Source organism: Haematobia irritans, chromosome 3 (assembly GCF_050003625.1).
Source record: "Haematobia irritans isolate KBUSLIRL chromosome 3, ASM5000362v1, whole genome shotgun sequence".
Taxonomy (NCBI): domain Eukaryota; kingdom Metazoa; phylum Arthropoda; class Insecta; order Diptera; family Muscidae; genus Haematobia; species Haematobia irritans.
The window spans coordinates 7,032,266-7,050,811 of record NC_134399.1 but is presented as its reverse complement, the minus strand read 5'-3'; the positions used below and the strand labels follow the sequence as shown (position 1 = coordinate 7,050,811).

Here is an 18,546-nt window from a genome sequence, read left to right as displayed (position 1 = left end):
CAAACTTTTTTTCTTGGGGTTATCCAATAAGCGCTCCATTTATCATATACTTGTGTTTTATAAAAGACCAAGGATATACATGGACAACAAAAAATAGGAAATTCTCTCAATATTAAAATGGTTGAATTATGTCTGAAATTACTTAGACAATCAATTGAGATAATTACATATTTTTCTAATGTTAAAAAAAATAAATTTAAAGGATCATTGGTTAAAATTTAAAATAATGCAATAACATATACACACCTCCTGTACACACAAAAAAATTTTTTTCTGATTCAATCACGAAATTAATTGATCCAATTAATTTTTTAATTGAAATGTCTTCAATCACAGAAATGATAGTATCAATGAAAAAATTAATTGACAGTCAATTAAAAAATTAATTGATCCAATTAAATATTTAATTGATACTATTAATTTGTGTGATTGATTTTTATTTCAATTAAAAAATTTGTTGAAACAATTAAATTTTTAATTGAATATTTTTTAAAACTCAATTAAGATTTTAATTGGAAAAATTTTTGTGAAATTTTTTTCTGTGTAGGGAATAATGCAAAAAAAACAGAAATATATTTCACTTGTAGTAACAAAATTCTTTGTGACAGAAATGGATTTCCTAAATCTAAAACTTATTTTTTTTTATAAATGGTTACGAATTAAAAGCTTATTTAATATGTCATAGACTTTTGTAAAAAAAAAATATATATATATATTATATTATATTATATTTTTAATTTATGCTCCTACATTATTTTGAATTTTAACCGCATGGTCCTTGGTGTTTTGTAATTTACTTTCACTCCAAGAGAATGAATTGAATTCATAGCATGTTGCATTGAGGTTATATGGCAAGGAGATAGTCCAAAGAGTTCCTGATACAAACATCAGAAATAAAACCCAAGTTGCATGGAATTCATATCCAACTTTTTGATCGTAAGCAAAATTTCACAACACTAAAGTTTGTATTTACAAAATAATATATATTTTTTAAGTTCATTTAAAAAAGGTTCTTGTGGCTTCTGAATCACATCGAAAAAGTGACATGTTATGTACGAAAATATAAAATAAAATAAAAAAAATTCTTCGTATATAAAAATTTAAATTAAAATTTTAAATTAAATATTTAAAATAAAAAAATACAACTTTTTATATATATTTACAAAAATATATAAATTTTTAAACATAAAGACTATTCTTTGGGTTAGAAAAAAAATAAATTTTCTTCTTTAAAAAAATTAAAATTAAAAAAAAATTAAAACTTTTTATAAAAAAAAAAATAAAAAAAAATTTAAAAATTTAAATTAAAAAAAAATTTTTAAACATAAAGACTATTCTTTGGGTTAAAAAAAAATAAATTTTTTCTTTAAAAAAATTAAAATTAAAAAAAAATTAAAACTTTTTATAAAAAAAAATTAAATCCAAAAAATGTAAAAATTTAAATTAAAAAAATTAAATCAAAAAAATTTAAAATTTAAATTAACAATTTTAAAATTAAAAAAAAAAAAAATAAAAAATATGTTCTACATATATGAAAATTTAAAAAATTGATTTTTTGTATCAGATAAAAATATATACTTTTTATACATAAAAACAAGTATTCGGGATTAGAACAAAAAATTAAATAATTTTCTTGTAAAAAACATTTATTGATATATTTGGCTTCGATAGCTTAACATTATATCAGGATTTTATTTCGTTGGGGTGAAAATTTTATTATTTTTCCAAGACATTTCTCTATAGCTGTGATCAAACCGGGAATCCCCCTTATATATAAGGGGAAAAGCCCCTGTTATGAAATATAAACCACCATAAATAAATAATGCTTATGCTTTTTTCCCCCCCAATTTGGCCTAGCTTAAACATTTTGTTAACAGTAATCTTTCTTATTGGCTATCACCTACCATAAATACCTCTCAAATATCACATCGATGAGATATTTTTTTTTCTTAAGCAGATCGACAATGAAAAACGCCATATACATTTATCCCAAAGCCATAAGCTATGGCAATTGAACAGCCTCAAGTTACTTGAAAAGTGATGTATGTTTTACTTGGACAAATCGGTGATAAAATGGCAGAATTAATATCTATCGTAGCTGGCAAAAAGCTTTAGATGGCGGCAGGGTTTATTCATGTTGTTGTCTCCTCTTTTTTTGTTTTTGAGTAGATTCTCTGCGAATGCTGGTGCTGATTGTTACTTTTGTTGGTTTTATTCAATCAGTCTTTGGGATAAGCGATTTGCCTGTTTGGGGTCTTTGAAGACAACCGAAGACGCCGCCGTTGCCGCCGCCGCCTTTATACGTAATGTGTTATAAACCATGGCTAGCGGACGGAAGGATGGACGCATGCAAAGACAGACGGACGGATATATGGATGGACGATATGCAAAACTATCAGCGGCGGTGTCAGTTGATGGTCTTCATTGAATTTATTTAGTTATGAAGTGGGTAACAAAAAAGGAGGAAGATCTTCTGCCGGGAAATAATATAGAAGAAAAAAAACTAACAATTTGCTTACGATGACTACTGGGGAGTCAATCCGCCAGGCAGTATTTTTTTCTCATCTCTGTTTTTTTGGCCTCCCGTTGCGTGTGCATGTTGTAATGAACGAACATTGGAAATATTGACCAAATGTTGGTTTAGCTAAAACCCCTTCTTATTCCGCAAAATTTTTGGTTGGGGGGAGAGCAAAGAAGAGGATGCTGTAAGCGACAAACTTAGACCAAAAGATCTGAAACGGCAAGCCGATAAAGACTACCGACACCGACAAAAAGATCAATAAAATGAAAATTGTGAGTCGATTAATAAACGGGCACCAGAGACTTGGTGTGTGTTCCATAAGACCGAGGCTAATCTTCTATGGACAACAATTTACCGCCTGACTATAAATAGTTGGTAAGCCACTACCATACCATGATGGGGTGGCCTGGGGAAAAGAAATGGTCTTTAGCACTTTAAATGTCAGGCAATTGGTGAAATGGCGGTTTTTTGCCACCATAACATCTGCAAGCAAGATAATGAATATTTGTCATCATAAATAATATCACCTTGAAATATTTATTAACAAGAAATAATTGAAAAGAAATTTTTCCTAAGCAAGAAAAAAAAATAAAAAAAGATAGAAAACTTACCATTAAATGAAAATGGGAAAAACGGGAATTAAAAACAAAAAAATAAAAAATAGAGAAGCAATAGATTTTTTTTATAAAAACAAGCTTTTAAGTTTTCTATAGAAAATCTTATCAAAATTTTATTTCTATAGAACATTTTGTCAAAATGTTATTTCTACAGAAAATTTTGTCAAAATTATATTTCTACAGAAAATTATGTAAAAATTTTATTTTTATAGAAAAGTTTCTCACCATTTTATTTCTATAGAAAATTTTGTCAGAATTTTTTTCCTACAGAAAATTTTGTCAAAATTTTATTTCTACAGAAAATTTTGTCAAAATTTTATTTCTACAGAAAATTTTGTCAAATTTTTTTTCTATAGAAATTTTTGTCAAAATTTTATTTCTATAGAAAATATTTAGCAAAATTTTATTTTTTATAAAAAATTTTGTCAAAATTTTATTTCTAAAGAAAATTTTTAGCAAAATTTTATTTCTATAGAAAATTTTGTCAAACTTTTATTTCTATAGAAAATTTTGTCACAATTTAATTTCCATAGAAAATTTTTCGCAAAATTTTATTTCTATAGAAAATTTTTCGCAAAATTTTATTTCTATAGAAAATTGTTCGCAAAATTTTATTTCTATAGAAAATTTTTCGCAAAATTGTATTTCTATAGAAAATTTTTCGCAAAATTTTATTTCTATAGAAAATTTTGTCAAAATTTTATTTATTTTTATATAAAATTTTGTCAAAATTTTATATCTATAGAAAATTTTGTCAAAATTTGAGTTTTTTGAAGATTTTATCGAAATTTTGTTTCTATAGAAAATTTTGTCAGAATTTTATTTCTATAGAAAAATTTGCCAACATTTTATTTCTACAGAAAATTTTGTCAACATTTTATTTCTATAGAAAATTTTGTCAGAAATTAATTTCTATAGAAAATTTTGCCAAAATTTTATTTCTATAGAAAATTTTGCCAAAATTTTATTTCTATAGAAAATTTTGTCAAAATTTTATTTCTATAGAAAATTTTGTCAAAATTTTATTTCTATAGAAAATTTTGTCAAAATATTATTTCTATAGAAAATTTTGTCACAATTTTATTTCCATAGAATTTTTTTCGCAAAATTTTATTTCTATAGAAAATTTTTAGCAAAATTTTATTTCTATAGAAAATTTTTCGCAAAATTTTATTTCTATTGAAAAATTTTCGCAAAATTTTATTTCTATAGAAAATTTTGTCAGAATTTTATTTCTATAGAAAATTTTGCCAAAATTTTATTTCTATAGAAAATTTTTAGCAAAATTTTATTTCTACAGAAAATTTTGTCAAACTTTTATTTCTATAGAAAATTTTGCCAAAATTTTATTTCTATAGAAAATTTTGTCAAAATTTTATTTCTATAGAAAATTTTGTGAAAATTTTATTTCTATAGAAATTTTTGTGAAAATTTTATTTCTTTAGAAAATTTTGTCTAAATTTTATATCTATAGAAAATTTTGTCAAAATTTTATTTCCATAGAAAATTTTGTCACAATTTTATTTCCATAGAAATTTTTTCGCAAAATTTTATTTCTATAGAAATTTTTTTCGCAAAATTTTTGTTTCTATAGAAAATTTTGTCAGAATTTTATTTGTATAGAAAATTTTGTAAAAATTTTATTTCTATAGAAAATTTTGTCAAAATTTTATTTCTATAGAAAATTTTTAGCAAAATTTTATTTCTATAGAAAATTTTGTTAGAATTTTATTTTTATAGAAAATTTTCTAAACATATTATTTTTACAGAAAATTTTGTCAGAATTTTATTTCTATAGAAAATTTTGCCAAAAATTTATTTTTGTAGAAAATTTTGTCAACATTTTATTTTTATAAAAAATTTTGTCAACATTTTATGTCTGTAAAAAATTTTCGCAAAACTTTATTTCTATAGATAATTTTTCGCAAAATTTTATTTCTATAGAAAATTTTGTCAAAATTTTATTTATATAGAAAATTTTGCCAAAATTTTATTTCTATAGAAAATTTTGTCAAAATTTTATTTCTATTGAGGATTTTGTAAAAATGTTATTTACATAGAAAATTTTGTCAAAATTTTATTTCTATAGAAAATTTTGTCAGAATTTTATTTCTGTAGAAAATTTTGCCAAAATTGTATTTCTATAGAAAATTTGTGAAAATTTTATTTCTATAGAAAATGTTGGCAAAATTTTATTTCCACAGGAAATTTTTCGCAAAATTTTATTTCTATAGAAAAATTTTAGCAAAATTTCATTTCTATAGCAAATTTTGTCAAAATTGTATTTCTATAGAAATGAAAATTTTGCCAAAATTTATTTCTACAGAAAATTTTGGTAAGAATTTTGTCAAAATTGTATTTTTATGCAAAAATTATGTAGAAGGGAGGCACCGTGGTGCAATTGTTAGCGTGCCCGCCTTGCATACACAAGGTCGTGGGTTCGATTCCTGCTTCGACCGAACACCAAAAAGTTTTTCAGCGGTGGATTATCCCACCTTAGTAATGCTGGTGACATTTCTGAGGGTTTAAAAACTTCTTTAAGTGGTTTCACTGCAATGTGGAACGCCGTTCGGACTCGGCTATAAAAAGGAGGTCCCTTGTCATTGAGCTTAACGTGGAATCGGGCAGCACTCAGTGATAAGAGAGAAGTTCACCAATGTGGTATCACAGTGGACTGAATAGTCTAAGTGAGCCTGATACATCGGGCTGCCACTTAACCTAACCTTATTTCTATAGAAAATTTTACCAAAAATTTATTTTTGTAGACAATTTTGTCAAAATTTTATTTCTATAGAAAATTTTGTCAGAATTTTATTTTTATAGAAAATTTTCTCGACATATTATTTCTACAGAAAATTTTGTCAGAATTTTATTTGTATAGAAAATTTTGCCAAAAATTTATTTTTCTAGAAAATTTTGTCAACATTTTATTTCTATAGAAAATTTTGTCAAACTTTTATTTCTATAAAAAATTTTGTCAAAATTTTATTTATATAGCAAATTTTGTCAAAATTTTATTTCTATAGAAAATTTTGCCAAAATTTTATTTATATAGAAAATTTTGTCTAAATTTTATTTCTATAGAAAATTTTGTCTAAATTTTATTTCTATAGACAATTTTGTCTAAATTTTATTTCTATAGAAAATTTTGTCAAAATTTTATTTCTATATAAAATTTTTCGCAAAATTGTGCTTCTTTAGAAAATTTTGCCAAAATTTTGTTTCTAAAGAGAATTTTGTTAAAATTTCATTTCGATAGAAAATTTTGTCAAAATTTTATTTCTATAGAAAATTTTTTCTAAATTTTATTTTTATGGAAAATTTTGTAAAAATTTTATTTTTATGGAAAATTTTGTCAAAATTTTATTTCTACTGAAAATTTTGTCAAAGTTTTATTTGTATAGCAAATTTTGTCAACATTTTATTTCTATAGAAAATTTTGTCAAAATTTTATTTATATAGAAAAAAATCTACCAAAACATCAAGAATTCCAGTAATCTACCAAACAGCAAAAAAATTACCATTTTTGGTAGAATTTTACCAACTTTGGCAACCGTGATATCGCCTCATATATAAGGCGATAGGCCTTTAAATTTTGATAGTAATCTTATGTCGGTCTTTCGACAAAGTTTTCATGCTTCCGATAACTTCAAATAAACACTAGCTTTGAGAGTTCAACCTATAAACTTAATTTTTCCATGATATGAAGGATTTGTGGTCTCGATGCTTTTGGGCAATTTTTGTATACCCACCCCCCCCCCCCATGTTTCAAAAATTTTTTTTCCTATTACAATTTTCTTTTCTTGAAAAATTGAAACCATTGATGTTTTTTTCCTCAACTCAATTCCTTCGGTCTACAAAATTTTCAACCCTTTTGTTTTTCTGAGTAATAAAAGGGCGTTTTTTAAGTTTTCGCAAATCAGCACTTTGCTGTCTAAGCGTTACGCCCTCTAGAATTTTTTAATCGGAAATGTAAGCTTAGGAATCATATAATTTTCTACGATAAAAATTCTTGGAATTCGTTTGCCTTTTCTGTTTCCGTTTCCTATGCCATTTCCTCATCATCATCATCATAGATATTTTTCCAGGATTTTTAAATAACTGATAATTGATAAGTATGTTCAACATAAAATAACAGTGAATGATTTTACCTTAGCCTTCTTTAGAACTATGAACTTTTCGAGAACAAACCAAAACTCCCGTCCCCCCTCTCCACACAAAAGTTCCATAGAAAACGTTAGTCCTAAAATTATCAAAGGACACCGGCTATTAAATACCGCCCATGACATGACACACGTTCCAGTTAACGAACAAAGCTTCTAACCTATCCATAACCCATACTTATCGATTGTTTTGACATTCGAACTCTGGCGACAATTTGAAAATTCCAATGTGTCATAGTAAAACTATTTAGACACCTGTCACCTTCTCAACACACTTGGCCTGAAAGGCAAAATAATACCGAATACCAACTAAGTAGATAGAGTGTCATAAGGCTTGTTATTAACTCTGAGACCGAAACTTCAATTATCCTTCAATTGTACCGCAAAACAACAGGACAACAAAAGCATTTACGATGGCTTTTGGGGAAAGATAGCGAGGGCAATTGATTGGAAATAGGGGCTTTACGTTTTTCCTATTGCTCAATGAACTGTTGAACTGTTAAACATAAGGATATCAAAGGATCCTGTAACAAAACTGACAAACAACTGGACAACAACAAAAAGTTTTCTGAAAACTTAAGTGCGTGTCAAAACATAACCACAAAATGAGGTTGGGGTATTCTACAAAGGCCTATCATAACTATGGCGTGTGTTTTTTTTTACTACTAACTCTGGTCTGGTATTATCATACAATTCCCTTATGTGTAATAATTTTATAATTATAGTTTAAAACTGGTGGCAACACTCACACTCATACACCCATGCTTAAGGACATCAGCACATGCATATATGCAACGACATAAGGAGGTTAAGAATAGGAAAATCGACTACAGTGAAGCCTCTGCGGGGTTACACTTTATATATTATTATTATTTTTTATAAAAAAAGAGATGACATTGTTTTTTTTTTTTTGGCTACGCTTTTTTCTCTCTTACATATACTGTGAAATCTCCCATAAGTGGACACTCATGGAAGCCTCCTCTGCGACGTGTCCACTTATGAGAGGTTACTTTTAATATGCATTGAAAAAAATATCCAAAACAAAATTTTTTCAATTAAAATTTTAATTGAATTTAAAAAAAAATATACAATTAAAAATTTAATTGGTTCAACAATTTTTTTTTTGAAATTAAATGAAACAAAAATAAATAACAGAAGTTAATCGTATCAATTAATTTTCTAATTGGAACAATTTTTTTTTAATTGACGTTGGTGATTATTACTACCATTTTTGTGATTGGAGATATTTCAATTAAAAATTAATTGGATCAATTGATTTCATGATTGAAGATAAAAAATATTTTTTCTGTGGAAGTTTCCGGTTTACAGAGTGTCCAAGCTTGAGGGTTTTCACTGTACTTAAAATTAGAATACTAATTTTAGTTTTTTGTTTTTTTTTTTAATTTATTTTTTACATATTTTTAAAAATGTTTTTTTTCTTGACTTGTGGATTTTTTATAATTATTGATTATTACCATAATTTTTGTAATCGAAGATACTTCAATTAAAAATTAATTGGATCAATTGATTTCATGATTGAAGATAAAAATTTTTTCCTGTGGTTTACAGAGTGTCCAAGCTTGAGGGTTTTCACTGTACTTAAAATTAGAATACTAATTTTAGTTTTTTATTTTTTTTTTTATTTATTTCTTATATATTTTTAAAAATGTTTTTTTTCTTGACTTGTGGATTTTTTATAATTAGTGATTATTACTATAATTTCTGTAATCGAAGATATTTCAATTAAAAATTAATTGGATCAATTGATTTCATGATTGAAGATAAAAAATATTTTTTTTTCTGCGGAAGTTTCCGGTTTACAGAGTGTCCAAGCTTGAGGGTTTTCACTGTACTTAAAATTAGAATACTAATTTTAGTTTTTTGTTTTTTTTTTTTTAATTTTTATATATTTTTAAAAATGTTTTTTTTTCTTGACTTGTGGATTTTTTTATAAATTTTTGGTTTTTGTTTGGCTTGAGGTCATGAGCTAATAAAAAAGCTGGTGTTAGTTTTTTTTATTTTATTGTTGAAAATTTTTTTTTTTGGATATTTCGATACACATTTGGTGAAAATTTTCTCTCTGAAGCCACACAAAAAGTAAACATTATTTTTAAAAATATTTTTTTTTATTTTTTCTATTTTTTTAATTTTAAGGCCGATTTTTTTAAATTTTGTTGTAAAAAATTCCGGAGGTTTTTAGGGATGTTGCCTTAATAAATTCTTGAAAAAAATTGTTTTTCTCGAATATTTCGATTATCATCTTCTCTCTGAAACCAAACAAAAACCCAAAAATATTTTTAAAAAATTATTTTCATTATTTTCTCTATTTTTTATTTTAAAGGCTGAAATTTTTATAATGTATTGTAAATGATTTCCTGAGGTTTTTACGAGTGTTGCCCTAATAAATTCTTGAACAATTGTTTTTCTCGGATATTATGGTTATCATCTTCACTCTGAAGCCAAACAAAAACCCAAAAATACTTTTAAAAATGGATTTGAATATTAAAAGTAATTTTTTCTTAATTCTTTAATATTAATATTAATTTTTATTTTATTTATTTGAATTATAATGAAATGAAATATTTTCTTTATTTTCTCTATTTAATTTAAAGGCCGAAATTTTTAAATTGTATTGTAAATGATTTCCTGAGGTTTTTAGGGGTGTTGCCCTAATAAATTCTTGAAAACTTGTTTTTCTCGGATATTTTGGTTATCATCTTCACTCTGAAGCCAAACAAAAACCCAAAAATATTTTTAAAAATGGATTTGCATATTAAAAGTAATTTTCTTCTTTTTTCTTTAATATTAATATTAATTTTTATTTTATTTATTTAAATTTTTCTTTTTTTATCTTTAAAATTTAATTATTGTTTATACTTATTATAAGTCGGAGATGTTTTAACATTTATAATCCGGCACTGTAATTATAAGATTTTAATCTTGTTGTGTAGGTACTCAATAAAATGAAATGAAATATTTTCTTTATTTACTCTATTTTTTTAATTTAAAGGCCGACATTTTTTAATTGTATTGTAAACGATTTCCGGTGTTGCCCTAACAAATTCTTGAAAAATTATTTTTCTCGGATATTTCGATACACCTTCGGTGATCATATTCTCTCTGAAACCAAACAAAAAATAATAAAATAAAATTAAAAATATTTTTTTTGTCTATATATTTTTCTTTTAAATTTATTTGCCGATTTTTTAGAATTTTGTTGTAAACGATTTCCGGAAATTTTAGGGGTGTAGCCTTAATAAAAGGGAAACCACAAATTCTACCACTTAGTTTTTTTTGTTTGCCTTAGATTCTCTCTTAAAAACTCATAACAATGATTTTCGAACTGTTAACTTGTCTTTGTATTTCAATAAAATTGAGAGTGTTAGGCTTACAAAGGCCTATAACACAGATAGAGAGAGAGAGAGTCTGTCTTCTATACAAATCACACGATTTCCTCTCTATAATATTACTCCCATAGAGTCAAGCAATGTGTGCGGTGGCTCGTTTGTGAGTGTGTGTGTGGGTTAGTATGCGTGCATTATGCTTTGCGTGAACCCCTCTTCATTCACGACATTATAATGATAACGTCGGCCATATTGATTTGCAGGAAGAGCATTCGCACCCTTTTGTTTAAAGCAATAAAAACGAAATTCCCTTTCAATTTTAAAACAACCAAAATTTTTATGTGTGTTTTCCAGCATTGTTGTTGTTGTTGTTGTCTTCGTTTTCGTTTTTTTTCTTCCATTTCTATAGGAGTAGTCGGTCTGTTTGTAGTTCGATCGTTTGATAGGGGTTGCAGATGGATGTATGAAAGGACATATGAAGGAATGTATGGTAGGTATGTTTTTTTTTCAACTATGCCACAAAACGACCCTGCGGATATGTAAAATTATAAGGCTTTTGCACACACACACACCCATACGCATGAAAGATAAGCTACATATATCCAACAGAGAAGGCAGATGATCATCAGGCTATTCAGGAAAGTTTTATACACACTCTCACTACTTGACCTGTTTTTATAATAAAATTAGAATAAATCAAGCATAAAGTTTTCAGGCTCTTTAAGAAGAAAAACACGTTTTCATATAAAAGCCTCCCCATCCAGACTACTCTAGACCTCTAGGACGAGTCTTCTTTCATAGGTCCTTGTAAAAAAGGATGATTTATTTTTATCTTAACATTTTTGGCCGGCAAAACAACATCTAAATTGGCCAGAAATTTCCTTTGATTTTCTATTTCAATTGTTCCAAATATCCCATGGAAATATAAGCAGGGACTACACATGGCGTCATGCGTCATCTTCAGCCCCGTATACAGCGAACCCACACACTTCCTAAGAGTATGGCGTCGTTGGTGATTGGGTTGACTGTTAGTGGACCATATCCTCCACACCACCATATAAGAAAGAATTTTGTTTTCTTATTTTATCCCTTTAGTATGTCCTGTCTTGTCCTGTCCTGTATCCAGGATGATTACCAGGATGTTACGTATGACTGAGCATCAATTAAGTTTAAATAGAGATACCATGTCTAAGGTATTTCCTAATACTCCAGTGGGGTTGGGGCGATAAAAGTGCATTCATATGTAGAAATTGTGTTCAAGTGCTAAACATCTTCAAATCATCACTCGAACATAGTTGTATCACTCGACCGTAGTTTTATTCTTGTAGAACAAAAAAAACAGAACGTTCTTTTGCTGTACCCAAATATAAAGTCCTTCTCTGAAACAAGTCCTCTGATATTGGTTGTCCTGGGAGATTTTCGAAAGGACATGTGTCCAAAAGTGAATTACACTTAGTCTATGTTCTAAGGTAATCAAGCATAACATTTTTCCTAAATTAAAATAGTGGTCATAGAATAGTTTTTGAAGCAAATATAGCGTTGCTACGAAAGCTTCGTATGTGTATTTGTGACTCTTGTGAGTTCTACTCAATCTGGATAAATGTCGAAGACATTGTATAGAAATTTAAAGTAATTCCATTTATTGAAATGGAGTCAAGATCGGCTATTTAAGAAGTTTAAAGTCATCTACTTAAGTTTAGAATTAAGCTAAAAAAATATAAAAATATGATTTCCTAAAAAATAGTCCTCTTAATTTTTGGTAGGAAGTAGAAATTTCATTAAGCGGTCCAAAATTTTCTTTAAAAATATTTTTATTCGTGGAGTACTCTACTAACAAACCTGTTTTACCTGTTTTTGCTTTAACCTGTTTTTGCCTTTAATAATATGTATCTTAAATAACATAGCTTATATTGCCAGCCAGTGTCTCATTTGTTGTAATATCTGCTGTGATAAAATCTCATTAAATGAATTGTATTTAAAAATCAAATTAATAAAGAAGAATTTGAAAAATGAATGAAATGACTAACAAAAGTCTTACTACGCCAGTTTCTAATCATTTCTATATAAGTTGAGAATGTATGAAAAAATATTTAATCAGTAAATACTGGGAAACAGCATGCCTTACTTCACTCCTTCTTATCCATTACCATCTGTCGAGTACTTAATTTAAAACTACCCAGAAAATCAGGGAAATTTATCAAGCAAAAACTACATTGTTGGTATTATGCCTTACATTACTCTTTGAAATAATACCTTACTGTGCTCCTTACTACCCATTACCATCCGTTCTTACCAATTACCATCAGTCGAGCAATTAATTTAAAACTACCCAGAAAATGGGGTATATTTATGAATCAAAAAACTACATTATTGGCATAATGCCTTACTGCTCGCTTTGGCATAATACCTTACTGTGCTCCTTACTACTCATTACCCCTTAGCATTTATTGCTTATTGTTCTGGGAAGTTTTTTTTGAAAGAGATATGTTTAAAAATGATTTGCATTTAAGCTTATTCGAAGGTAGTTAATCATACACAGAAAAAAAATTTCGCGAAAAATTTTCCAATTAAAATTTTAATTGAGTTTTTTTGAAGGAGATATGTTTAAAAATGATTTGCATTTAAACTTATTCGAAGGTAGTTAATCATACACAGAAAAAAAATTTCGCGAAAAATTTTCCAATTAAAATTTTAATTGAGTTTTAAAAAATATTCAATTAAAAATTTAATTGATTCAACAAATTTTTTAATTGAAACAAAAATCAATCACAAAAATTAATAGTATCAATTAATTTTTTAATTGACCTTCAATAAATTTTTTAATTGATACTATCATTTCTGTGATTGAAGACATTTCAATTAAAACATTAATTGGATTAATTAATTTCGTGATTGAAACAGATTTTTTTTGTGTGTAGTAATCATAGGTGATTAGGCAGAAGGAAGTGGTACACAGAAAAAATATCCCAATTATTTCTTAAAAACAAATAATTCATTAAAAAAATATTCAAATAAAAAATCACAAATCAATCACAGAAATCAGTTGGCTCAATTAAAAATTTTAATTGTATCGATTTATTTTTTTTAAACATTAAATTGATGCTACGATTTGTGTGGATGAAGCAGTTCCAATAAAAAAATTGCATTAATTAATTTTGTGATTTAATCCAAAAAATATTTTTTTCTATGAAGGAGAGAGCTCTATATGAAATTTGGGAACAAGTAGTTCATTTAAAAGGACTAAATGTTTTTTTTGGGAATTTCTTTTAAAAGAACCATAAACTATAAAAATTTCAAAATTTTTGATTCACTACAGAAGATATTTATTTTAAAAACAAAATAAAAATTGAATAACTCCTTACCTAGCAACTTACTCTCATTTTTCCTAATGATAAAAATTAATTAAAAAAATGAAAAAAAAATTAAATTCCAGAACCAAATTTCTTTGTTAGAATATGGAAGATCTTTATTATAAAAAGAAGTGGGCCAATAGAATGCGAAAACCCAGAATATATAATCGAGCCATAAAGCAAATGCATTACATTACACCTTACTTCAAAGCTTCCAAACTATTACATTATCGTCTTTTTCTACTGATTTGTAAGATGAATCCTGAAAAATACTCCTGGCCAAGTTCCTATTGTTAGAAGAAGACAAAAACATTTTGAATGTTAGTCTAGTTATAAATTACAAAAAACTTAACCCCTTACCTAACCGCTACAAACCCATTACCATGCTTGTTATTTTAGAAAAGGTTACAAATATTCTGAAATAAATCTCCGATATTATTTTAATTATTTTAAAATTAGTCCAGTAATAAATTTTATAAAAAGCTTAACCCCTTTCCTAGCCGCTTCAAACCCATTACAATGGTTGTTATTTTAGAAAAAATTTTAAAAATATCCGAAATAAATTTCCGGTATATTTTCATAGTTAGAAATAGAAAAAACAATTATTTTAAAATTAGTCCAGTAATAAATTTTATAAAAAGCTTAACCACTTACCTAGCCGCTTCAAACCCATTACAATGGTTGTTATTTTAGAAAAGTTTTAAAAATAATAAATTTTCGGTATAATTTCATAGTTAGAAATAGAAAAACAATTATCTTGAAAGTTAGTCTAATAATAAATTAAAGAAATACTTAACCCCATACCTAGCCGCTTCAAACCCATTACCATGCTTGTTTTTTAAAAAAAGGTAAAAAATCACGAAAAAATCTCAGCTTAATTTGCATAGTTAGAAATAGAAGAATACTAATTTTGAAAGTTTGTCCAGTAATAAAAGAAAGAAATGCTTAACTCCTTACCTAGCCGCTTTAAACCCATTACCATGCTTGTTACTTTAGTAATGTTAAAAAAAAATAAATTTCCGATCAATTTTCATCGTAAGAAGAAGGGGAAAGATATTTTGAGAGGTAAATAATAAATTTGGAAAAAGCTTATCCTCTTGCCTAGCCCCTTCAAACCCCACAGATTTATGCTAGTGATTTCCAAGTACTTATTATTTTTTTATATATGCTTCTAAAAAACAATAATAGCAATAAATAATTTTTATTTTAAAACTAATATTATAAATCTGAAAAACTAAAAATTGAAAATTCATAGACCTTATAAAATTTTCAGCCATAAGAAAGAAATTTCTTTTAGTTTAGCTAAAATCGGCCAGCATTTTTTTCTACCTATCTTACTCCATATTTAAGCTATTAAAAAACTCTAAACGTAGGCCCTTACTTCACAGAACCTGCCTATTTTATTGTGCTGAAAATCTCTTTCCCCTTGCAGATCTCATTACTTTATTGATTCTAGGACATTGCCTTTATTATTACATTTGATTAAAAAAAACTAAGGCGAAAGAATTCTATAATTTGTATATATTTTTGTATTTTAGCTCATTACCATTACCATTCCCATTACTTTATTGATTTGTAGATATAGATTTTATTGACATATTTTTTATGCCGTGTACTGCATTTTATGGATTATTTTATTTTATTGCAATATTAAAAACCAAATAAGCCAATTTATCAATATTACCTCATAAGTTTTTAATTATATTGTTTTTGGGAGGTCGAAAATAATTTCTTATTACCTTTCCCATTACTTTAATGATTATTAGACATTACCTATACCATTACATTGGCAATATCTTACATTACTTTTTATTAATTATTAGCTATTAAATTCTCCATTAACTCAAGTATTTTGGAATAATGTCATTCATTTCTTGGGAATGAAGTGTCATTACCATTCCCATTACTTTATTAATTCTTGGACATTACCTTTACTATTACATTGCTTACCTTGAAGTTTTCCCCATTGATTGTATAGCTATTTATTACATTTTCTCTTACCTAAAGTTCTGGTGAATAATCGCATTCATTGCTTTGGAAGAAGATTCCATTACCATACATATTACTTTCTTGATTCTTAGACATTACCATAGCCATTACATTGCTAATTCCTTGATATTATTGTTGTCAAAACCATGTAAATTTATAGGTATTACATTTCTCCTTATTTTTTATATCGCATATCATTACCTTTCTCATTACCATATTGATTTTGTAAAATTTTAATTCTTTACATCTCATCAAACCAAGAGTTCACCTAATTTGTAAATTTTATGAAATGGTATTAGTTTCTAATTACCCTACCATTACCACATAGTCACTTTAGCTGGCCTAGGGGACTTAAAAGGATTTCCAGTTGATGCCAGTTAAACTATTAGCTTTGCCCCATTTTAGTTTTTTTTTCGATTTAACCTAGGATATATACATCTGCTCCTGTTTTTCAGTTGCTCTTTATATCCCTCTATTTGTGTTGTTATCTGTTAATATCTTGGTAGTAATTTCCAGTTGACAATGCCTTCTATTATTTCGCTCATCCCATTGCCGATGGTTCGATTAGTTCAGTTGTTGTAGTCACCACATAATATTGTCACATTTTGTCCCAGAGTCTCGCCCAGCTTGATTAAAACATGTGGTTTTCTTTATGGAGTGATACAAGAATAGATGGATATGTTTGCATGAAACCAAATAGAAGGATTGCATCCGACAAATGATGAGCAATGGTTTATGTGTGCCAGTGCTTTGCGTTAGGTTATTACTACAAAATGCCCCCTTTTTTTGGGAACAACAAAACGATTAGGCGTTTGAACATTTGTTGTCTCGGCTAATCTTGGCGGAGATCTTTAACAAAGCTATTAACTCAAAGGACCATACTGATACTACCCTTTTTTCCCCCTATTATATCTCATTGGCCTTTTGTTGTTCATTAAATGTATACCCAAGGAAGAAGAGAGCTCACTCCATTGCTCCCTAGGTTTTCCATGTCAAATGGTTTTGAAACCGATGCAGAGTTCAATGTGTTTTTTTCTTTTGGCATTAGAAGTAGAAGTGATGGTGAAATACTGCTGAAATGATATGGCCATAGATAGTTTTGTATGCTCGGGTATACACATATATGTCAATAGATAAGGCATCAAATGTTACACACAGAGATGCAGACCTAAGATATGAAACACTACTTCATTTCTTTTTGACATTTTGTGGCCAGCTACTAAGAGGCAGATATGGAAAAAGCACCATGGAGAAGAGTGTGTTCATAGTTTGTTGCAAGATGCAAAAAGCAGAGGAAAAAATGAGTCTGACCGTCCTGAGGGAAGGCCTTTTTCTAAAGTTTATTAATTTTTTTCAAATTGTTTTTTTAGAAGGATATTTCATCAATTTAAAAAATATCAATTTAAGAATCCTTAAAATAGTATTTTTTTATTTTTAAAATGTCTGTTGCCTAGTTTTAGGGGGTACATATAACATTTAGTAGCCAACTTTGGCAAATTTCTTATGATTTATATTTTGCCAAATTGACACAGTCCTACGATTTCGTATTCGTATTTTTTAGGCCTTTTAAACTTATTCTGCGAATTTTCTTTTTTCAAAGGTTTAAATAAAATATTTCGTTGCATACTTTTAGTATGATAATTTTGTTTTTGTTTTCTTAAGATATTTTCAGGGGTTCTAAGTTTATTTTGTAAAAGGTTTTCTTTGATATTTGTGAATGTATTTGAAGTTTAAGTACCATCGCTTAGGGTATTCCAAGTTCCAAATTTATTTAACGATTTTTTGTTGTTGAAAATTATATAGACTTCGTATTAAAAATTCATTGCATACTTTTAGTAGGTTAGGTTAGGTCAGGCTCACTTAGACTATTCAGTCCATTGTGATACCACATTGGTGAACTTCTCTCTTATCACTGAGTGCTGCCCGATTCCATGTTAAGCTCAATGACAAGGGACCTCCTTTTTATAGCCGAGTCCGAATGGCGTTCCACATTGCATTGAAACCACTTAGAGGAGCTTTGAAACCCTCAGAAATGTCACCAGCATTACTGAGGTGGGATAATCCACCGCTGAAAAACTTTTTGGTGTTCGGTCGAAGCAGGAATCGAACCGACGACCTTGTGTATGCAAGGCGGGCATGCTAACCATTGCACCACGTTGGCTCCCATTTTTTTAGTATAAGACATTTGTCATTTTCTTAAAATATTTTCAGGGTTCTTAACAGACCTTTAATCCACGCATGTACTCTAAGTCTAGCCGGTATGTCTTTCTTCTCGACTAACTCTATAGCAGTCCCTTCCCAAACTTCACCAATTAGTATCAGAGCAGCTTTAAAACATTCTATAGACCTCTGGTCCTCAAATGCGACTAGCTTACATCGTCCTCGATACCAACCAGCCTCTTGGTGTCGAGGATCTGGGCCGGGAAACTTTTCCAGCATTCTCAATTTCCCCCCATTTTTACTTTGGAACCATAGCGTCCAATGCTCCTTTATTAATGATAGCCATCACAAGGCTGTCTTTACCAACTGAGGTAAACGATCTTTGATCCCTTTTGGAGGATG

At 27.7% G+C, this 18,546-nt stretch overlaps 1 protein-coding gene across 1 annotated transcript in view; it reads left to right on the top strand.

Annotated features, from left to right (window-relative positions):
- Positions 1-18,546, top strand: part of bi (T-box transcription factor bifid) — a 207,420-nt gene that overhangs the window by 73,468 nt on the left and 115,406 nt on the right. The window lies entirely within an intron of this gene.